The sequence below is a fragment of the Lactuca saligna genome, chromosome 4 (assembly GCF_052625555.1).
Source record: "Lactuca saligna cultivar CGN05327 chromosome 4, ASM5262555v1, whole genome shotgun sequence".
In the NCBI taxonomy this organism is placed as follows: domain Eukaryota; kingdom Viridiplantae; phylum Streptophyta; class Magnoliopsida; order Asterales; family Asteraceae; genus Lactuca; species Lactuca saligna.
In genome coordinates, this window is record NC_136420.1 from 244,096,055 (window position 1) to 244,119,018 (window position 22,964).

Sequence of the window (22,964 nt, forward strand, 5' to 3'; positions counted from 1 at the left end):
AGGGTATTTATTGAATTGAATGTTTCGGTGTTCAGTGGAGGAGTTCGTGTCAAGGATGGAGCAGTGGGATCTTATCCTTTCAACCGACAGTTTCGAGGTGAGTTATCCTTACTATATCAACAGGGTCTAAGGCACCAAGGCCGGCCCTTATCGGATTGAGATCCAGGTAGTTGTTATTATTTTTGTTGTTGTGATATGCTTGCATCCTGAGAGTTAGGACGGTATATGTTAGAGACCTGATTGAGATTGGTATCCTGAGATATAGGGAGATGCTATGCTAATGACCTGTTAGGTCGGTATCCTGCCTAGAGTATGTTATGCTATGTGATCTGCTAGATCGGCTTGTTTGAATGTGAACTGTTATATGATTATATGTTTATGTGTACATGGTTGCTTGGACTGGAGATGGGTTGAGGCGGTCCTGCTTTGGGCTATAGGCCAAGATACTCAGGGCGGACCGGTTGTTCCGAAGGCCCAGCGAGCGGTCCGGATATGCTGTAGGCCCCACGTGGGTGGACCAGACGTGCCAAGGCTCGGAGAGTGGACCAGGCCGACTGAAGGCCCGATGCGGGCGGACCAGTCATACTGTAGACTCGAAGGACATGACTAGACCTGGAGGATGGATCCGGTGGACTGAAGGCCCGAAACGGCGGACCAGTCGCACAGTAGACCCGTTATGCATGACTGTTCTGTGATTCGTTATGAGATAGTGCAATATGTGTATGGTGAATGAGGTTGGTATTTTGGGGGTATCTCACTAAGCTTTCGGGCTTACAGTTGTGGTTTAATGTTTTTTTTTCAGGTTCTTCAGGAGACTGTGGCAAGGTGAAGGCGTGATCGTACCGCTCCTCATGATTTTGTAGCAGTTTGATTTTGGGAATACTCTAAATGATTTGTATTGAAAACCTTTTTGTAAACAATTTAATGAAATCAGGTTGTTTTTGAAAAATTTAAAATGGTTGTATTTTTCGGTCGTTACAAGTTGGTATCAGAGCCTTGGTTTGAGTGAATTGGAGAAACACTTGTGTGACTCCAGTCTCAAATCGAGGAGGGTTTTCAAAAGAGAATTTAAAATGGTTTTCAAAATAAGTAAAGGAGGACGCGGAGGTACGATTAGCCGGAGCCAGTAAGTAACCCCAAAATACCATACATGATATTGTTTTCTTGAGCTTTGATAGAACAGCATGCTAGAGTTAGGCTAGCGATCTTCAGGATTTCTCAATGTGCTGCCTGATTTATGATGCCTGCTAGCCTAGGATTTTCTTGTGAGAGATTTCTAGTGTTCCTCTAGTTGTGAGGATAGAGCGTTGTTATGTATGTCGCTAGGGTGTTGTGGAAGTACTTCATACAAATATGGGTAGGTGTGGAAGGTAGTATGGGCCCGTACTACTGAAAGCACGGACCCATACGCGTATCAGGGAAACCATGACCTCTAGGGTTTGGATGAGAGCTGGTTCCTGGGATAGTGGGAAATGTCTGAGATTTTGGTGTTTTATTTTCAGTATGGAGATTTCAGGGCACGCTAGGAGTGGATCCGGGTCAGGATCAAGAGCAGGAGAGGGAGTTCCGGGTGGGTCTGTACAGCCCGAGTTTGTCAGTCAGATGAGTACGCATGAGTTGGATGCGAGGATTCGTGAGATCCTGCATGATGAGGTTGCTGCATTGTTTCGGGCTGAGCTGCCGGAGTTGTTTGGGTCAATCAAGACCGCCATGGTGGAGTATTTTGATGAGCGCTATGCGGCTCTCACGGAGACGGCTGCCGCGGCGGCTACGGCAGCTGTAGCAGCGGTAGGGGGAGGAGCTAGTAGAGGTTTTCAGTATCGGGACTTCGATAATACGAAGGCTCCCACTTTTGATGAAGTTCAGGATCCGATCGTTGCTATGAGATGGTTATCAGATGTGGAGGGATGTTTCTTCACGTGTTCATGCTTTGCTGATCAGAGAGTGAGGTGCGCTCTGAACCTGTTAAGGCTCGGGGCAAAGGATTGGTGGAGATTGACCACGGTGTCGTACTCGGATGCGCAGAGGGCTGCGATTTCATGGGATCAGTTCAGAGAGATGTTCAGCACTCGTTATGTTCCGCAGGTCGAGAGGGAGAGGTTAGCTCAGGAGTTCTTGGAGCTGAAACAGGATTCGGAGTCGGTGACGGAAATCACCAGGATGTTTACTGAGAGGGCGATGTTTTGCCCTGAGTTCGCTTCATAGCAGGCTCAGATGTCCCGATATCTGAGTATGCTAAAGAGAGACATCAGGCAGTTCGTGTCTGCACAGAGGTGCGAGACCTTGCTGGAGTTGCAGGAGGCCGCCAGGCGGCGTGAATGAGAGATTGAGTTGCAGATGCGTGAGCTGAGGCAAGCTCCGGTTCAGTCGCAGCCGGCGACGAAACGGTCTAAGACAGTTGATTCCAGGATGGGAGAACAGGGTAGCCACGTCTGTGGAAAGTGTGGAAGGGGTCATGCCGGAGTTTGTCAGTCCGGTGGAGCATGCCGCAAGTGCGGAAAGGAGGGACACTATGCGAGGGATTGTCGGCAGTCAGTGCCGGTTCGGGATTTGAGGATATGTTATCATTGTCATCAGGTTGGACATTTGAGGGTCAACTGTCCACAGCTTGCTGCAGGACCGATGCAGGCCCCAACACCGGCTACGTTGAGGATCACAAGTGGAGGTCAGGGTGGAGCGGAGCCCCAAGGGCTTAGGGTCATGCTTTTCAGCTTGCTGCTGCGGGCATGTTTCTTTCTGTTGTTTTGATTATTTATGATTATTGTGGAGTATTGTTATCTGCTAGTCTCATTGGATGGTTATGGAATTGCGTTTCGGGTTTTCGTGTGGTATCTGTTGTTCCTTGAGGGTTTGGCGAGTTGTGTTCGAGATTTCGTTTTGGTATCCTTTGTTCCCTGAAGGATCGATATGGTTATGGATTAGTGCTTCAAGCTATTGTGGATTATCTCTGTGAGGATTAGTGGTGGACGCGGCATTGGTTTGAGTATCAGGTAGCCTCTGCAGTCTGAGGGATGGATATTTGAAGATTGGGTTCCTTTTGAGCGGGTTGTTCAGTGTGGAAACATGATTTTTATGGAAGTTGTTAGTGCCGGGGAGAAACATTTTGCGTGTAAGTATTGGTTTTCTGCAAGGTTGCTTTGAGAGATCGATGACGGCGACTGGTGATTAATTGTCAGTGTCTTAAGTGGGGGAGAATTGGAAATTCTCCAGATGGTCGTTAGGCTTGAGAGGTTGCTTAGCTGCTTGGGGAATTCAGCGGTATTTCTATCAGCCGAGAGCAGGCTCGTATGAGTGAGTAACAGGCATGTGGAGCGGAATACAGACCTAGGGCATTTGATTGTGGAAGGCTTGGGAGCAGGCTGGGATCGAGTATGTATGATGGAGGTAGAGTTCGGAACCCCTAGAGGGCTAGAACGATATGCATGGGAGGATTTCCCGAAGAGATAGCTCGGAATGATGAATGATTGTTGAGCGGTCCGGATAGACTGAAGGCCGGTAGGCGTACCAGTCAGGCTGAAGGCTCGGAGGACGGTCCAGTCAGATTGGCTGAAGGTTCTGAGAGTGGTCCAGATTGGTTGAAGGCCTGGGGAGGCGGTCCAGTCATGCTGAAGACTCTGCGAGTATTGTTGGATCGGTTCAAGGACATGTATTGCGTATGCTGCATTGTGATTACATTGGGAGGTCTAGCCCCGGGTAGCGATCTTGAGCAGTGAAGGTATTGCATGGGCTTGAGAGTCCCTGCGATAAGAGTCAGAGTAGTGGTGATGTATGGATGTCGGGTGCGCTTTAAGGAGATGGTGTAGAGTGGGGTGAGCACCATAGTACCTGTCATGGTGATAGGGTGGATGAGTGGTTTCCTTGGTAAGGAAAGAGGGAGGAATGGAATTCCGAAAGGAAGTGAAAACTCACAGAAGAGAAAGCGGCAATGTAGAGTTATGATTGGAGTGGTCCGATGATGTTTTTGAGTAGTATGTTGCGGCAATGGAATAGAAGCTCATTCGACTTGAGATGTCTGCTCAGGGCGCGGAGGGAATTCCGCAGGCGTAGAGCCAGGGAGAGGGGTTCGGAAGGGATGCAGGGAGAGAGTCTTGGACTCTCAGTGAGATTCTGATCAGGGTTTTGGGTATGTATTAGTGGTTCATCTTGGAGGGATGTTTGAGGATATCATCAGTGTATCGGGTTTTCCAAACCTGAGGGTGCTAGAGCTAGATCAGCATGTGTGTATGATTGCGAGCGGAGAACTCGGGGGAGTTGCTCCAGAATTGAAGAATGGGTCTTTCTGTCGTCATGGAATGGATAGAGTGGGGATTCGGATCGGGGATCCAATGGTTCATGGTTTTCTATCCATAAGAGTCAAGTGAAAGATGAGAATTGGAGCATGTAAGGCATCATGGGTAATTCTCGGTTGCGGCTATCGGAGGGTACAGCTGGTGCCCGGGTTGAGTAGGTGGTTGGGGCACCGTATGAAAGGAGAAAGCGAGCTTCTGGTTTCTATGGTTGTGCCATGGGGGACTTGGTTTGGTCAAGGTCAGGTGGCGCATCGTGGGAAGTATTTGAAGTTGAGATGCCGTAGGCTTCGAGGACGAAGCCTAATTTAAGTAGGGGAGAATTGTAACATCCCGAAATCGCAAGAGTAGAGTTGAAGGATTAAAAGTGTAAGTTTTGGAGGGCGACTCGGCGAGTCACATGGGTGGACTCAGCGAGTCAGGTCGCGACCTTTGTCGCGTGTCAAGTGGCCTACTCGGCGAGTCCAAAGATGGACTCGGCGAGTAGGTGCTGGGCGAAGAAAAACCCTAAATCCGGGGAATGAGCCCTATATAAAGATCATTATGTTCCTCCACAGCCTCCTTGATCCCCCCCCCCCCTTGAGTCCCAGAAACCCTAATTTCGTGGAGGAACCCCCATTGTTGAGCAATTGGAACTTGGAGAGGTAGTTGTTGAAGAAATCTTGAAGGAGGAGAGGCTTGGATCCGAGGGCTTTTCTTGGATTCGAGTTTCATTGCTGTTGAGGCATTCTTTGGCGGTAATACTTTCGTTCTTGGGCTGTGTTTTCCTAGATTCTCATTTTGGGGTTGTGTGGGAAGCTTAGTTGTGTGATATCTTGAGTTTGAAGGATGGATCTGAGGTTGCTACCTCAGATCTGGAATGGAGAAGATCTTAAGAGCATTAAAGCCCCTGTTCTTGTGTTGTTAATGGAGCTATCATGTCCCAAACCTTGGTTCTAAGGTGAATAAGGCTGAGATCTCTTTAGATTCACGTAAAGTTTGCCACTTTACATGATGGATGGATTGTAGGGGGTTAGATCTATGTTTTGGATCAAGTGCATGGCCTGGAGTGCTTCTGAATTGATTCAGATCGGGTTGACTCGGCGAGTCACATGGGTGGACTCGACGAGTTGCTTGAAGATGGCCTGGAACTCGGCGAGTTGGAAGAACAATTCGGCGAGTAGGTTGAAGATAGCCTTAGACTCGACGAGTCTGTTCTTCGACTCGGCGAGTCTTGTCGAAGAGTCCTAATATTTCCTGGTTGAGTCGAGAATCGGTGAGTCAAGGGATGACTCGGTGAGTTGAGTGCGAGTGGACTCAAAGTTGTTGGACTCGACGAGTCTTGGGGTGACTCGGCGAGTTGGGTCGCTGATTGAGGGAAGTTCTGAGCATAGGGACTCGGCAAGTCATCGGGTTGACTCGGCGAGTAGGGTCAGTCAGGGTAAGACTTTGACTTTTTCCAAGGTTGACCAGTTGTCTTCCAGGGGTATTTTGGTAATTAAGGGTATTTTTTGAATTGAATGTTTCGGTGTTCAGTGGAGGAGTTCGTGTCAAGGTTGGAGCAGCGGGATCTTATCCTTTCAGCCAGCAGTTTCGAGGTGAGTTATCCTCACTATATCAACAGGGTCTAAGGCACCAAGGCCGGCCCTTATCGGATTGAGATTCGGGTAGTTGTTATTATTTTTGTTGTTGTGATATGCTTGCATCCTGAGAGTTAGGATGGTATATGTTAGAGACCTGATTGAGATCGGTGTCCTGAGAGATAAGGAGATGCTATGCTAATGACCTGTTAGGTTGGTATCCTGCTTAGAGTATGTTATGCTATGTGATCTGCTAGATCGGCTTGTTTGAATGTGAACTGTTATATGATTATATTTTTATGTGTACATGGTTGCTTGGACTGGAGATGGGTTGAGGCGGTCCTGCTTTGTGTTGTAGGCCAAGATACTCAGGGCGGACCGGTTGTTCCGAAGGCCCAACAAGCGGTCCGGATATGCTGTAGGCCCCACGCGGGCGGACCAGACGTGCCGAGGCTCAAAGAGTGGACCAGGCCGACTGAAGGCCCGATGCGGGCGGACCAGTCATACTGTAGACTTGAAGGACATGACTAGACCTGGAGGATGGATCCGGTGGACTGAAGGCCCGAAACGGCGGACCAGTCGCACAGTAGACCCGTTATGCATGACTGTTCTGTGATTCGTTATGAGATAGTACGATATATGTATGGTAAATGAGGTTGGTATTTTGGGGGTATCTCACTAAGCCTTCGGGCTTACAGTTGTGGTTTAATGTTTTTTTTTTTAGGTTCTTCAGGAGACTGTGGCAAGGCGAAAGCGTGATCGTACCGCTCCTCATGATTTTGTAGCAGTGTGATTCTGGGAATACTCTAAATGATTTGTATTGAAAACCTTTTTGTAAACAATTTAATGAAATCAGGTTGTGTTTTAAAATTTTAAATTGGTTGTATTTTTCGGTCGTTACACTACAGCTCTCTGGAAGTGTTAGGGACAAGGGAGGCCGACTTAGAGTGTATAAATAGGGTGAAAACACCCTTGTTAGGGTTTTACTCGACCAGCATGGACTCGCCGAGTCTGGGACCTGACTGGTCGAGTCCCTCACATAAATCCCGTGCCAAATCGCTCATACTCGGCGAGTCGGGCCTGCAACTCGCCGAGTCCAAGGGAAAATGAGAAAAATGCATAAACAGGAATCGTACCAGGAATCCAATGTTAAAAATCCCCCCCACTTATCTTAGACTTCATCCTCGAAGTCTGCTGCCTGTTCCCAGAACAATTCCGGGTAATGCTCCATCATTTCATTCACCGGCTCCCAAGTCCATTTCGAGCCCTTCCGGTGCTGCCATTGCACCTTTACCAGCTCCACTCTCTTATTCCTCAGGTCCTTCGACTTCCTGTCGAGGATAGCTACAGGCCGCTCGATGTAATTCAAGCTGTCATCAACCTGAATGTCCTCCAAGAGTATCACCGCTAAGTCGTGCACCGGGCACTTCCGCAGCTGGGAGACGTGGAAAGTGTTGTGGATCTGACTGAGTTCGGCTGGAAGATCCAGCCGGTACACCACCTTGCCCACCCGGGCTACAACCTTTAATGGTCCAATAAACCCGGGACCCAAATTGCCCCGCTTCCTGAATTGGATGACGCCCTTCCGAGGCAACACCTTCAGGAGAACCATATCCCTGACCTGGAACTCCAGGTCTAATCGGCGCTTATCGGCATAACTTTTCTGCCGACTCTGAGTAGTATGAAGCCTGCTCCAGACCTGCTGAATCTTCTCTGTCGTCTTGAGCACTATTTCAGTGCTCCCCATGACCCTCTGGCCAACTTCGCCCCAGCATACTGGGGTCCTGCACCTCCTCCCATACAACATCTCGAAGGGAGGACGGTCGATACTCGCATGATAGCTATTATTATACGAGAACTCAGCCAACGGAAGGTAGGTATCCCAAGTACCCCTGAAGTCTAAAACACATGCCCGCGGCATGTCCGCTAGAGTCTGTATGGTCCGTTCACTCTGGCCATCCGTCTGCGGGTGAAAGGCGGTGCTGAAATGCAGACGAGTACCCAACTCGTCGTGGAATTTCTTCCAAAACCTAGATGTGAACCACACATACCTATCCGAAATCACCGATACTGGCACTCTGTGCCACGCTACCACCTCCCTGATATAGATATCGGCCAATTTCTCGGCCGAGATGCTCTCCTGAATCAGGATAAAGTGGTCGCTCTTGGTCAGTCGATCGATGATGACCCAGATCGAATCCACCCCCCGCGCGGTCCTAGGAAGCTTGGTGATAAAATCCATCATGATGTCTTCCCATTTCCAAAGCGGAATATCCAACGGATGCATCTTGTCGTGCGGTCTATGAGGCTCGGCCTTGACCTTCCTGCAGGTCAAGCACCGCTCCACGTACCATGCCACATCCCGCTTCATGCAGGGCCACCAATAGTCCAGACGAAGATCCCTATACATCTTCGTCGCCCCAGGATGAATGGAGAACCGAGATTTGTGCGCCTACTCCGTCAGATCCTGACACACGCCTCCATGATAAGGGACCCACACCCTACGGTGAAGAGTGAATAACCCTCGGGTATCATAGTCGAAGGAGGAAACCTACCCCACAATCCGCTCTATCTTCCGATGTTCCTCTTTCATAGCCTCCTACTAAGCCTCCCGAATCCGCTCCAACAGCGGAGTCACCACTGTCATCCTCAGGCAAATATCTCGAATCGGCGCTGCCTTATGGATAAGCGCGTCAGCCACCACATTGGCTTTCCCCGGATGGTAAAGGATCTCACAATCATAATCCTTCACCACATCAAGCTAGCGACGTTGCCTCATGTTCAGATTCGGCTGGTCTATAAGGTACCTCAAGCTCTTGTGGTATGTGTAAATCATATAGTGAACCCCATAGAGGTAATGACGCCAAATCTTGATGGCGAACACCATAACCCCCAGCTCCAAATTATGTGTCGGGTAATTTGCCTCGTGAGGCTTCAGTTGGCTCGATGCATAAGCAATAATGTGCCCTCTCTGCATCAACACTGCGCCCAAAATCGAGATGGACGCATCGCAATACACAACAAAATACTATATGCCCTCTGGCAGGGCTAAGATTGGTGCCTCGCACAATCTCTGTCTCAACGTCTCAAACGCCGCCTACTTCTCAGGCCCCCATCGGAAGACTACGACCTTCCTCATTAGCCGCGTTAAGGGTACAACTATCTTGGATAAATCCTGGCGGAATCTCGAATAGTACCCTGCTAACCCCAGAAAATGTGACAATCGTCAATCTTGAGTCAAGTCAAAGTCAAGCCGGTCAACTCGATTAAACTTTGTGTATTAGGGTTTGTGTTATGTTCATACTGTATAACTTGCTATATTAATGGGAAAACATCACTTGAGAAAATTCTTGTGTAAAAAATATATATATATATATTTCCTAAACCCTAGTGCTAATCAATGAACTAGACTGATAAAAACCATGTTGCATACTCATTGGGAGTGTGTGGGATCCTTAACCATGACTTAACGGGGCTCAAGAAACTTGCTTAGCGGAGCCAAACACTCACAAATGCCACACTTGAAATCTCTCTCAAATATCTCTCTGTATGAGAAATCTCTCCAAGAATGTCAAATCTCTCCCAAATCTCTCCAAGTATGTGAAATCTCTCTCAAATATCTTTCTGTATGAGAAATATCTCCAAGAATGTCAAATCTCTCCCAAATCTCTCCAAGTATGTGAAATCTCTCTCAAATATCTCTTTGTATGATGAATCTCTTCAAGAATATTAAATTTCTCCCAAATCTCTCCAAGTATGTGAAATCTCTCTCAAATATCTCTGTATGAGAAATCTCTCCAAGAATGTCAAATCTCTCCTAAGTCTCTCCAAGTATGTAAAATCTCTCCCAAATCTCTCTCCAAAGTTTCCCGTAACTTTTTAGAATCATTCGGGTCATTCCGACGCTTAACCGTGTCAAAAACGGCTTAAAACGGGGTAAAAACGAGAAAAATAGACATTAGGAACCGAAACCTCTCGAGAAGAGAGAAGCTTCTTAGGACCCGAAGGTCCTCTTAGGGACTGAGAGCAAGGAGGAGCTGAACCCTCCTGAGCCGAACCGAACCCGAAGGTACTGTTCACCACTAACCGAAACCGAACCCTGCTCAAGAGGAACTGAACCGAACCTCGCCCTGGAAGAACCGAACCCGAAGGTACTGTTCACCACTAACCAAAACTGAACCCTGCTCAAGAGGAACCGAACCGAACCTCACCCTGGAAGAACCGAACCCGAAGGTACTGTTCACCACTGTTCATTCGGCACCTTTCGGTCGGACGCGTCGCCTCTTATCTCCGGACCGAACCCCCTCTCTCGCCTTCACCTCTCGCTTCCTCGCCCCTTTCGCTTCCCTCTGTTCGTTTCATTTCCGGCTACAGCCCCCAGCAAGGACCGAACCTCGGCCTAGGGACCGAGAGGTCTCGCTGGGAATGCCTTTCTTCCCGGTTTTCGCGTAGTTTTGCATTTAAGGCCCGTTTTTAATTATTTTAACGCGGGATTGTCACCCAAAATCATATTTTAACATAATAAACTCTAAATATTCATAAATTAAGCATATTTTTATGAAAATCATTATCTAAATAATAAAGATCTAATGGGGAATTTATTTAAGGTGGAGTGTTGACTTTGCTTTACTTTATGACACAAGCAACCACTCCCACACCCACTCTATGACCAGCCACACCTCCCCACCTTACCTAGGTCACATCAATGTCCTTTCCACTCAATCATCACTCCTCCCCATGTTTTTGGAGAGCTGAATATTCACCCTCTCTCCTCATTTCTCTCATTTCCTCTCTTTTCACCAAAAAGAGCAAACTCTTTTCTCTCTCAATTTCCCTCTCTAGAACTCGAGATTTGAGGGCTGATATTTGGATTTTCCTCCACATTTGGTAAGAATAATCCATTCTCTTTATTATTATCTCAATTATTTCCACTCGAATCATGGATATCTTAAACAAACTCTCTCATAATTGTGTTAGATCTTCGAATCTTCAAGTGATTCTTCAAGTGTTCTTGGGTTGAACACTTCTCTTCTTCAACACTTACCTACTGAAATCACTTAAGGTGAGTTCATACCCCTACATTTTCATGTTTTCTCAAGTTTTCATGGGGGGAATACAAGTTAAAACACTAAGAACATAACTAAATGTTTCTAACAGCTTTCATCAGAAAAGTTCAACTCCATTCACAGACTGTTTTGGGCATCTTAAACATTTTTGTTTTCAAAACTGTATATGGTGCAAACAGTTCAAGTTTGTAGCTTTAAAATGACTACTTGCACATCTCCATACGATTTTTCTACAATTTATGGTGATTTTTACAAAACTGCCTATCATTTCAAACAACAATCCGGACCAGTCTGTGATTATGGACATTTTCACCCAAGTTGGAGGTCATTAAAAATCGTGATAAAAATTATGAGTAAACTAGACACATTTTGTGAACTCTCAGAATTTACGGATCTAGTTTTAGACTTCGTATGATTTTTCTATGATTTTTCCAAAATAGAGCAAAATTGCTAAAGTTAGCCAACAGCATGTAAATATCATAACACTTTGTAATATGTTGAGCAAAGTGTATAATCATAAGTTCTAATATTTGAATGTGTTTCCTTGTTAGTTTATCATTATGAACTGAAACTAAGTCATTCATATTAAATATTATTCATTCATTTAGAACACGTATTATGTAACTATAAAAAGTATAGTTTGATAAATTGACAACACTAATACATTTCCATAAAAGAATTCATACATATTATATACATTTTAGATAAACTATAATAGGTATAGTTTATGATACATCACTCAACACACTCGTACAAAAAGGGTACATTCATACAAGAAAGATTTATATCCACACACATTTCACGTAAACTTGTTAACCTATGTTGTGAGACTCTCTCTCCCCGTACGTCCGAGTGCGGGATATAATTCCTGGTAGTTATAATCAAAATCTCCTTGAGGGAGAACGTGATACTTGTATATAGATCTATATTGGGTTTGACACCCCACACCTTGCTGCTAGCTACAGTGGGACCTGCAGGTCTACGGGTGACAAATGTCATTTCATTTTCGCGACGCTTGAGAAACGTTGTGGCAGGTTCACATAGTCACAGTATGATTATAGCGACTCACCTAGGGAGATAACAATTCATAAAGTTTATGGGGTTTCATAAAACCGAAGTAGGTTTTAGGTTGATAAAGAAATTTACTTTCCATATCATTTTAAACTCACGACATTTCTACCAAGAAATGATGATTTCTTATACATTTTAGTCTTTGGTTATAAGGCTACATTTTTCGGATTTCAGGAAAAATATCGGATTTTTTTTCTGAAACATACGCGACGTTTACATGTGAAAGACTTCTACTAAGTTTATTAATAAAAGCTTATGAACTCACCAACCTTTGTGTTGACACTTTTAAAACAACTTGTATTCTCAGGAAAACACTAAACAGGTAATCAAGTGCTTTTGAGGATGGGACGTTAAGGCGTCAAACTTTTCATATTTTGTCAACTTATTGTAATTGATTTTGAAACATGTAATTCATACAAGTGATGTAACTTTTTCAATTATATATATGTTGGTTGTGTTTGCTTAAATTACTATTGAAATTGTGGTTATGATACTATACATGAAGTCCTCCACCCCCGGACGTTTCCGCCATCCTTGGTTTGGGGGTGTGACAGATTGGTATCAGAGCACGGTTTATAGTGAATTAAGTATGTCAAACCACATAAGATATACAAACTATAAACACATTTGGGACTAAAGGTCTCTGATTCTTAAAATTCTTTAACGAGTTGTACTTTTAGAAAACAAATAATTTCTTGTTTTAAAGTATACTTACATGCATTCTATACTAGCATGGTGTCATATCTTAGGAGAACATAAATTGAAAGAGGAGGAGTCGAACATTATTAGTACGCCTTAGCATGTGTAATCAGTTCTGGGAGGGATATGGCCTGATCAACTATATCCATCCAAGAAGTAACTTACGCACACTAAGGAATAGTCGTAATGAGCGATAAATCTGATAACCTAATTACACTCCATAAAGAACACGCTAAGAACCAAATATAAACATTTAAAAATACTATAGGAGTATTTGTACGTTTCTATAGTGCCAGATTATTATTTTCCGATATGTGCTTCTTAACCCCATTTCTCGTGCAGACGACATGGCAGGATTTCACATACCAGGGGACCCCTATTTTCCCAATCAGGGAAACGCAGGATGGATCGATGATGAGCCCGAGGAGGATCCCGAAGAGGATCCCGAAGAAGATCCCGAGGTGGATCCCGAAGAGGATCCTGAGGAGGAGCCCGAGGAGGAAGACGAACAAGAAGAAGAAGAGGAAGACGACCAAGAAGAAGAGGAAGACGAAGAGGAAGAAGAGGAAGGTGATGAGATAGTCATGTTTGGGAACGAAGTAGAGGAACCACCAGAAGTATTCAACCCTCCCTACATCGCGAGGGTACCCGCACACCGTTTTGGATACAACGGACCTGAACCCCCTTGGGTAACAACGATCGAAAGATGGAGCCGACAACAACGCCAGCGGTCACCATATGGCTACCAACGAGGTTACTATGATCTCACTCATGGTGGACCGGCTGACAGAGCTCTCCCCGTCACGATACAACGAATAGCAAGTATGGTTGATCGTGGCAGGACGACGACCGATCAGGTCCGGGAGTTAAGTGCCATCGTATAGTCTACTACTGATCGCACCAGAGACCTGGAACGAGACTCCCACCACAGAGACCAACTCATTCAAGACCTTCTCGCAGCTCAAGCAGAAACAAGAGAGTATCGGGAAAGATACATGGCACTCGAAGAGAGAATGGTTGCAGCCGAACGCAGATTAGCGGAACTACAGGGCGCATCGACATCATCGTAGCCTCCGTCAAAGAAGGGTCGCAGTGATTAGAACTCGTTACTATTCTCACGTCTTGGTAGTAAAATTTCATGACTACGCGTTGGTGCTACTCTTTCTATGTAGTTCGACCCCGCGACTATGTGATTACACTATTCGAAGGGCTTTTGTAATGCCAAAACTATCTTTTGTAACGATGTAATGTAGACCCTTATGAGGTCAAACTTTTCCCTCTAAACGTTATGTACTAAAAGTTATCAATGAAATTTGGCATGTGTTTTATTTATTGAATAATTGGCACTATACATCATAACCTGATCACACAAACAGTTTACGAATAATAAAGTTTTGATAAAATACAAGAGGGATGAAACCAGTAACACTCGACTCGTTATCACTATTGAAGTCTTACCGACTGGTCATTTTTTTATGACAGAACCATGCCACCAAGGAAAAGACCAAGGCCTTCCAACAACACAGTGCCGCCTCCACTACCACCTCCGCAGTTTGATCCTGCAATGTTCTAGGCTGCAGTAACGGCAGCCGTGGCGGCAGCGATGTCGCAAATGGGAACAAATGGTTCTGGCGGTTCTGGATCCGGAGCTATCAATTCCATTCATGGGGACAGCACGGGGCGTACGAGGGAGTGCTCTTACAAAGACTTCACGAATGGCAAACCCGACCCTTTCAATGGAAGCGGGGGCGTTATCACACTGGTGCAATGGTTCGAAAGGACCGAGGCAGTTTTTGAAATCTGCGCTTGTCCCGAAGCGAGCAAGGTCAAGTATGCGGCATTCACTTTCACTGGAAGAGCACTTACTTGGTGGAATGGCCGAGTTAAATCACTTACTCCCGCAATAGCTAACACAATCAGCTGGGAGGATTTGAAAGCCCTAATGTTAAAGGAATACTGCCCGAGGGGCAAAATACAAAAACTTGAAGAAGAACTTTGGAACCTCAGAATGACAGGCACTGATCTTGAAACTTATATTGCCCGTTTCAACAACCTAGCACTCCTTTGTCCAACAATGGTCACTCCAGAAGAGAAGAAGGTGGAACGATAACTCTGGGGGCTGTCATCCCAGATTCAAGATAGTGTATTGGCCTCGAAACCCACTACCTTTGAGAGTGCCAAGGAATTGGCACAACAACTCATAGATCACAGGGCTAGCCGTGGTACCGTGATAACCACCACCGACCGAACAAAAGGAGGGAACAACAAGAGGAAGTTCTGGGGCAATAAAAAGAAACAACCAATGCAGGACCCCGCCAAAAAGCAACAGATTGTTGCTGTTCGTGCTGCCACTACTGCTGTCACTCCAGCGCCGCCGAAACAGTATACAGGAACTCTTCCCAAGTGCAACAAGTGTAACTACCACCATAATGGTGCTTGTCGAGAGTTACACTGCAATAACTATAACAAAAAGGGGCACACCGCACGATTCTGTAGAGCGACTACCCAACCCGCCGCACAAGTCGCTACGACCGCCAACACCGGAGCAAGCCAAACCTGCTATGGATGTGGTGAAACGGGACACTTCAGGAGGAACTGCCCCAAGGCACGAGCCCCTAATGTTGGGGGTGTAGGGAGAGTCCTAACTTTAGGGCAGGCAGAAGCAGTCAAGGATCCCTCTGTGGTTACTGGTACGTTCCTCCTCAATAACTCTTATGCATGCGTACTTTTCGATAGTGGGGCAGAAAGAAGTTTCATAAGTCACCAATTCAAACATATACTTAAGCAAAATTCTCAACCACTAGAAGATTCTTACATCGTAGAAATGGCAAATGGAAAGGTTGAGCGCGCTAATGATATTTACATAGGGTGTACTCTCACTCTAGACAACCATTTGTTCAAAATTGACCTTATGCCGGTCACCATAAAAAGCTTCGATATAATCATTGGTATGGATTGGTTAAGCCTTCATCGTGCCGACATTCTATGTTACGAAAGGGCCGTCCGCCTCAATCTGCCGAATGGCAACGTTCTCACCGTTTATGGCAATAAACCTAGTGCGAACCTAAAAATCATCTCTTGCGTTAAAACCCAAAAGTACCTCCGAAAGCAATATCATGCTTTCTTAGCCCACATCGTAGACAAGAAACAGGAGGTAAAGGACATCAAAGAAATTCCAGAAGTATGCAACTTCCCTGATGTTTTCCCAGACGATCTGCCAGGTATACCACTCGCACGACAAGTCGAATTTCGGATCGATTTAATCCCAGGAGCTACCCCCGTCGCCAGGGCTCCATATCGCTTAGCACCGGCAGAAATGCAAGAACTATCCAGCCAGCTGAATGAACTATTGAGCAAAGGGTTCATCAGGCCAAGCTTCTCGCCCTGGGGAGCACCAATCTTATTTGTAAAGAATAAGGATGGGTCTTTTCGCATGTGCATAGACTATCAAGAACTAAACAAACTCACTATCAAGAACCGTTATCCCCTACCCCGAATCGATGACCTCTTCGACCAGCTCCAAGGAGCCAGCTACTTTTCAAAAATCGACCTGAGGTCGGGCTATCATCAACTGCGAGTTCAGGAAGAGGATATTGTTGGGTTATGAGCATTCTAACACTCCTAAGTGTACATGCAACCCTAAATACCTTGGATCTATGTTTTCTCTATTATACATGCAAATATGAACATCCAAGGTATTATCCTAATCTAGCATACAAAACTATCAATATAACAAGATAGAATACATACCTCTTTGATGTAGAATGTCTTCATGAAGCTTGAGTGCCTAGTGCCCCAAGTGTGACACCTCAAATGGTTCACACAACACCAAATACACTTGGAATAACTTGAGAGAATTCTACACTTCATAAAATCGGCTAGCCCTCTCTAGAATAATCTAGTGGCCGATTTTCCTCAAGAATAAGATGCTTATATAGTTATACAATTAGGGTAAACCCTAATTGTCATGACTTTCCATTTCTTTGGATCCATGGGTTCAAATACACCATGGAGCATCCATGGAGCATCATATGGGTTTTGGCCCAACTAGATAATCCATGGAGCATTAGCCCACTATATAAGTATGGATGATTTGCACAATCAACCCATATATTTAATTAGTCTTCTTTTGATCACTTAATTAATCCTAGATTAATTCTTGATCAATACTAATTAAATAATCTTATTATTCTTATTATTAATATACTAGAACTTATAATATATTAATAACCATAAGTGTCTTATTTCTCTCATTATAGTCTATCCAAGTGCATGATGCCATGCAACCCAAATGGACCATGTCGGGTCGGGTCAAGTCTTACCAATTATAGTTACGGACTTAGACATTAATCCAACAGTCTCCCACTTGGATAAGTCTAAAACTATTATTGCGTATGACTTCAGGAACCAACTGGCAATCGTAGCTCTCAAAAGCTTCTGTCGAACTCTGACCTTGTCGATAAATGCTGACCTTTGTCAATGACTTGTCCATTAGATAAGGGATCATATATTCCTCCATTCTAGATATCGTATGGACTGAGACATGGATTATAATCATTCTCTCTGTCCATTTGTTGTTTCCCGATTTCCGATTTATGACGACTGACTAATTGAACAAATCAAATTAGTCCTGGCCCGGCCGAGCACTTCCATTTGTCATCATCAAATCATCGAGGGGCCCACAGATATCACTTTTATCCCGAAGGTAAAAGGAATGGATAAACTTCGACTCATATGGCTTGTTCTACTACTTGTTGAATCATACACAAAGACACGTTTTATAGCACCGAGTTACCAAATGCGGTTTCGTGCAATCAATGTACAACCAACTCATAGTAACAACTCATATCTCTAGGTTTGAAGAATATAAGATATTATCGTCTCGTGATCACTCATGATAAAATCCATGAAGTGATTCCAATAAGCGCGGGTTGAATCCAATACTCAGAACTTATGAGCACTCATGAGTGTTGTAGCCCTTTGTCCAACATCTTAGACCTCTACAAGCCAACCCATGACAGTCTTAATTCATATCTACTTCCAACATATGACCGACTGTGGATGGTTTGAATAACTTAGTCATTCTGGAAGAATAACCTAGTTTATTCGGGAAGTCAAAACATGCAAAGTGAAACACAATAATAATTGAATCCAATATGGTCTCAGAACTTATGAATATAAATAAAACACCTTTTATTTATCACCATATGATTACACATTATTCATTGTATACTGCTTTAGCTATCAACTTTTATTCTTGAATTTAAAACAATAGCTGTCCAATGCTCCAAGCATGTACACTATGTTTTCTAAACACTAGTCATGCCATACACCAAGTATGCATACTATGTTTGTCTATGATATTTACTTTGTGAACTAGATCAATTGAACATAGCTTCAATGATTCTCTTTTCACACTCCCAAATCCTTACTGTAAATACAAGAATTCCAAATTCATGTCATTTACTGAAATCTATTAGATTCTAAAATTATATGCATTGATTCTCTTGTAATGATTATGCACAAATTCACAAAGACTTGGCAACAATCATTACAGAGTATTCCAAAGGAGATCAACTCCTTGGAAACATCCTTCTTGCATTAAGTTTCCTAATCTTAAACAGATTGAAAATTCTAACTTTGAAACATTTCCAGATTCCATTTCGACTATCACTTCTGAACAAGAGTTGCCTCCTTACAGATTATGTCAATATGGTCCTTCCAGAATTATCACTATACTTCCAACTGTCCTTGAGCAACCAATCTTTGGTAAACCTTAGATTTTCCTCGACAATTGTTTAATCCTTTTAGTCACATCCAGTTATAAACCTTTTCCCTTCTTAATGCCCCAGGCATTTGGAAACTTTTAGAACGGATAACTATAGCACATGTAATCGATCCTATATCCGAAGCATATGGGACACGATTCATGATGTCTCACATAAAGACTAAACCAGTCTTTTGCTATAACATTTCCATTTCTATTTGCCAAGTTCTCATAATTCATATTATGAAAAGGGATGCCGTAATCATAATCGAATTTTAGAACGCCAATAATGGACCCATATACAGAATTTCCTTATGTTGAGCCATTCCAACATGAAATTCATATATATTCTTGACTAAATGATTAAAACCTCACGATCTAAGCTTATATATTTGAGATGAAGTATAATTTCCTCTCCCTTAATTATAGCAAAACAACTTTTTCCCAGTTGAAACCTTTTGTTTTCTATAATTAACATTGCTAGCTTGCAATACTTATCGTAATTATCATGCTCCCACTAACATGATGATTATTAGCATAACACTTATGCTCCCACTAGCTTTGACATATACTCAGAAAGCTCGACTTCTAGAAATCAATACTTTATTGACTTTCTTACCAAAGTTCAGATTTCTGATACTAGATTGTTTTGATAAGACTTTATCAAAAACATACACCTTCCCTTAGATAGCTCATGGGTGTGTCAAAACAATTTTAAGAACTATGAAAAGGGATGCCGTAATCATAGTCTTGATCGTTTTGACCTTTGTCATTTCTCACAAGTCCAAGTTAGTGTGCCGGTAAACCACACACGCTCCACTAACGACTTTGAGAATGCAAACATCACAATTGCTATCTAGCTAAAATCTACTTAGTGAAAGTGTTTCCTCACCATGATTTTCATGAATCAGAGAGAAACCTTATGACACTTAGATTTAATGGTGTATGTGTTCTTATCCATGTGAATTGTCAAAACCATAGTCACAAGACAAGGATAATGACAAATCCAAACTCATATGGACTGAACTCAATCTTAATTTCTTGCCACCTGGTAGCTCAAGGGCCTGCCATTGCTTCCAAGTTGTTGTGCAACCAATTGAGAACTCTAAGAACTCAACTTTAACTGGAATGGGCACAGAATATGTCAACACGATAGGTTATAAACCTCAAGTTGTGTGCTAGTGAGGAACTTTAGGTTCTATTCTTGATTAGTTCTTGAGACTTTCAAGACTTTTAAGACTCCCACTGTCCTTTTAACCTATAAGACTCCCTTGTCAAACATCCAAGAGATAGTGCGGATTCTAATCAAGACAAACACTTCACACAATTGGCCTTAGTTGGTCTTTGTTTTATCCAAAACATCACAACTTACCAATTTCAAATGTACAAGAGTAGAAAACTTTTACTCTTACATTTGACAAGTGTTTTAAACCTTCTTTGAGACATGTCATTCAAGTTACAATCTTGGAGTATGACTCTAAGACTTGTATTGGAACGAAGTATGACTCATCTTCTTGATTTAACCATTTCAACAATTCAAGATCCCTTCTTCTTAGTCATAAGAATGCACTAAGACTTCCTTAGAGAACTAATTTTGATATGGTTTCTTAATCATTGAGATGATCACAAAGCTGATACTAAAGTACTCTCCCATCTTTTCAGATTTGAGAGACTTTTATCCTTCTGCCTAATTTGATTCTTCTTATCCGCTCTGCCATGCATTGGAACCTTTTCCAATGTCTCAGAGTTACACTTAAGCTTGTAAGTATAATCATATTTACTGAGCTTTAGTAAACTATGACGAATAGCCTTACATCTTTTGTGGTGGACTTAATCGGTGCACATGACTATGTACTCGATCCCTTAGTCCATTACCTGACTCACGCATCCATGTGAACGAGTAATTAGTCTTAATTTTTGCAATACTTGAAAGTTCTCATTCATCATGATATACAACTTGCATGATTCCAAGTTCCGGTCCAATTGGGACTTGGGTGATGAGAATCTTTCCTTATTTGGTAAATTTAGACATTACCACAAATGAAGGAATCAATTTCATATTTCCACTCTTGCTATTAATGGAATGACATGGGCAACAATTTTTCCTCAAATGCCATTGTAAGGATATTTTAAAATAACTAAAATCAAAAAATTTTCTTTTATTTTAAAACTATGCGGAAAAACTTATCCTTACAATCCATATGAAAACTTGTTGTTATCTATTTCTAAGCAATATCTCATCTCCTAAGAAGTAGCTCAAGAATCCGATTTTCAAACTACGCGATAGAAATCCATCTATGCGATCAGATTCAGCATATTCTTTCTTTGAGTTCCTTTACTTTTCTTTGATTCTTAAAACATTACCATGTGACCCAGTCACATCATGTATCAAGAATCTCATAATAGAAACTTAACAGAGTTAGATAGTGGACTTTACCTGAAGTAGAGTCAAACTTATTGACTTTAACATCCTTAGGTAAATTTGGCAGCTTCGCAACTAATGACCCTTTCTTTGGCAATATAAACATATGGACCCTTTGATAATGGTACACGGGACTATCACAGACTTAGTTTTTCTCTTTACCATTTGTTCAACCGAGTTGACTATGGCCGATCCCTTTCCATTGGGAAGAGAATGCTTTTTCTGTATTTCCTGTGTCACTATTGTCAATGTCCATCAAGTTTTGAGGAAGTTGATCTTAACAAATAAATAAGATCATTAAGGGTCTTGTCATAGTCTGTTTCATTGGTATTCCAAAAGAACTCACTATGTGACTTAGAAAGTAGTTGAACCACCAACTTTCTCAAGACTTTGGCACCCTTCTCTCCCGGCTTATCAATATGTGACTACATCTCCAAGATGTAATCACACCTAGACATTGCCTTGCCAATAGGGCTTGAGTGACTTTGAACTTGTGGGTTGGGAGAATAATTTGAGGAGGTGAAAGAAGTATGATTTCCAAGGGACATCATCTTCATTTAGGAAAGCTTGTTTCAAGAGATTTGGGAAGATCATAAATGTCTAAACCAGACATGTTTTGGGAGATATTCAAGATAGTTGATCTAAAGTCCTTAATATGACACCCAATCTGAAATATTAAGGCTAGGACCCAACAAACTATTTTATAACTTAGAAGAGGGATGCCGTAATCCAAGCTATAAAATATTTGAAGGTAGATGAATGACGATTCACCAATTTCCACCAAGATAAACGAAATGTATTATTAGGTTTTAATTGGTTTTTCAAACTCCTAGATCTTTGAGATTCATTGAACTGTTCAATGGCATGTTTCAATCTCGAGTGTGCCCTTCAGGTTTTGTGACTGGGATGCCGAGGATCACAAAACAAGGTGTGAAGTAACCATGCAAATTACTTAGTACCCTTAATAAATTACCCCTCAATCGATGTGTCGGTTAACCACACACGCTCCATCGATACTATGATAAATATTAAGTCACCCTTTACCTACCTTGTTAAGTCCAAGTTAGTGTGCCGGTTAACCACACACGCTCCACTAACCGACTTAAACAAAGTGCAAAGTGTAATTTTATGGATTAGCACCTTATTCACATTTTCCTAAGTAACTAAGATTGGGTATTATTAAGAGTTTAGTTACTTAGTATTTATCATTAATACTTTTAATGAAGGGAGAATTATAGTCCTGTCAAACCCGTTCGGCTAACGACCCTCCACCAGTCAAGCAGGCGGTGGGTGAGAGTGGACACCCATTAAGTTGCCATTTTATAGGCAACAACCTTATACCCACCTTATAGACCGGCTTCGTGAATGAGGCATACTAGTGGTAAGACCGACTTTACTCTTATACATATATATATATATATATATATATATATATATATATATATATATATATATATATATATATATATATTATTAACTTATAATATTATAAAGTATAAGGGTTGAATTTTAACTTTTAAAATTCTAAGGGCTAACTTGGAATTAAAGTATTCATAAGAGAAAACTTTACAAATTCCAAAACTTGAGGGCAAGTTTTGAAACTATTCAAAACTAATTAATTCCATAACTTATATGTTTAAAGTAGTTTTAATCCAAAAACTCTTCAAGTTCCATAACTTGAGGACAAATTATGGAAGACTTTAAACTAATAAAGAATTAACTTTTTCTTTATTTTATAACTTATGAAATTAATTAAGGTTACATTATATATATATATATATATATATATATATATATATATATATATATATATATATATATATTTTATTTAATGAAGAGACTCTTGGTCCTCCATAACTTGAGGACAAATTATGGAGTCATAACTCCAATTAATTAGAACTAGACTCTTCATTTTTGTAACCTTTGCCAACTTTATGAGTTTTATGAGTCTTTAATGTGACTCTTCATGTAACTTGAGGATAAGTTACACAAACACATTTTATACTCAACTCTTAGATTAAAATGGATTGAAAACAACTATTTCATTCAACTTTTCTATTAATCTAAGAAACTCATAAGAACAAGATAATTCAA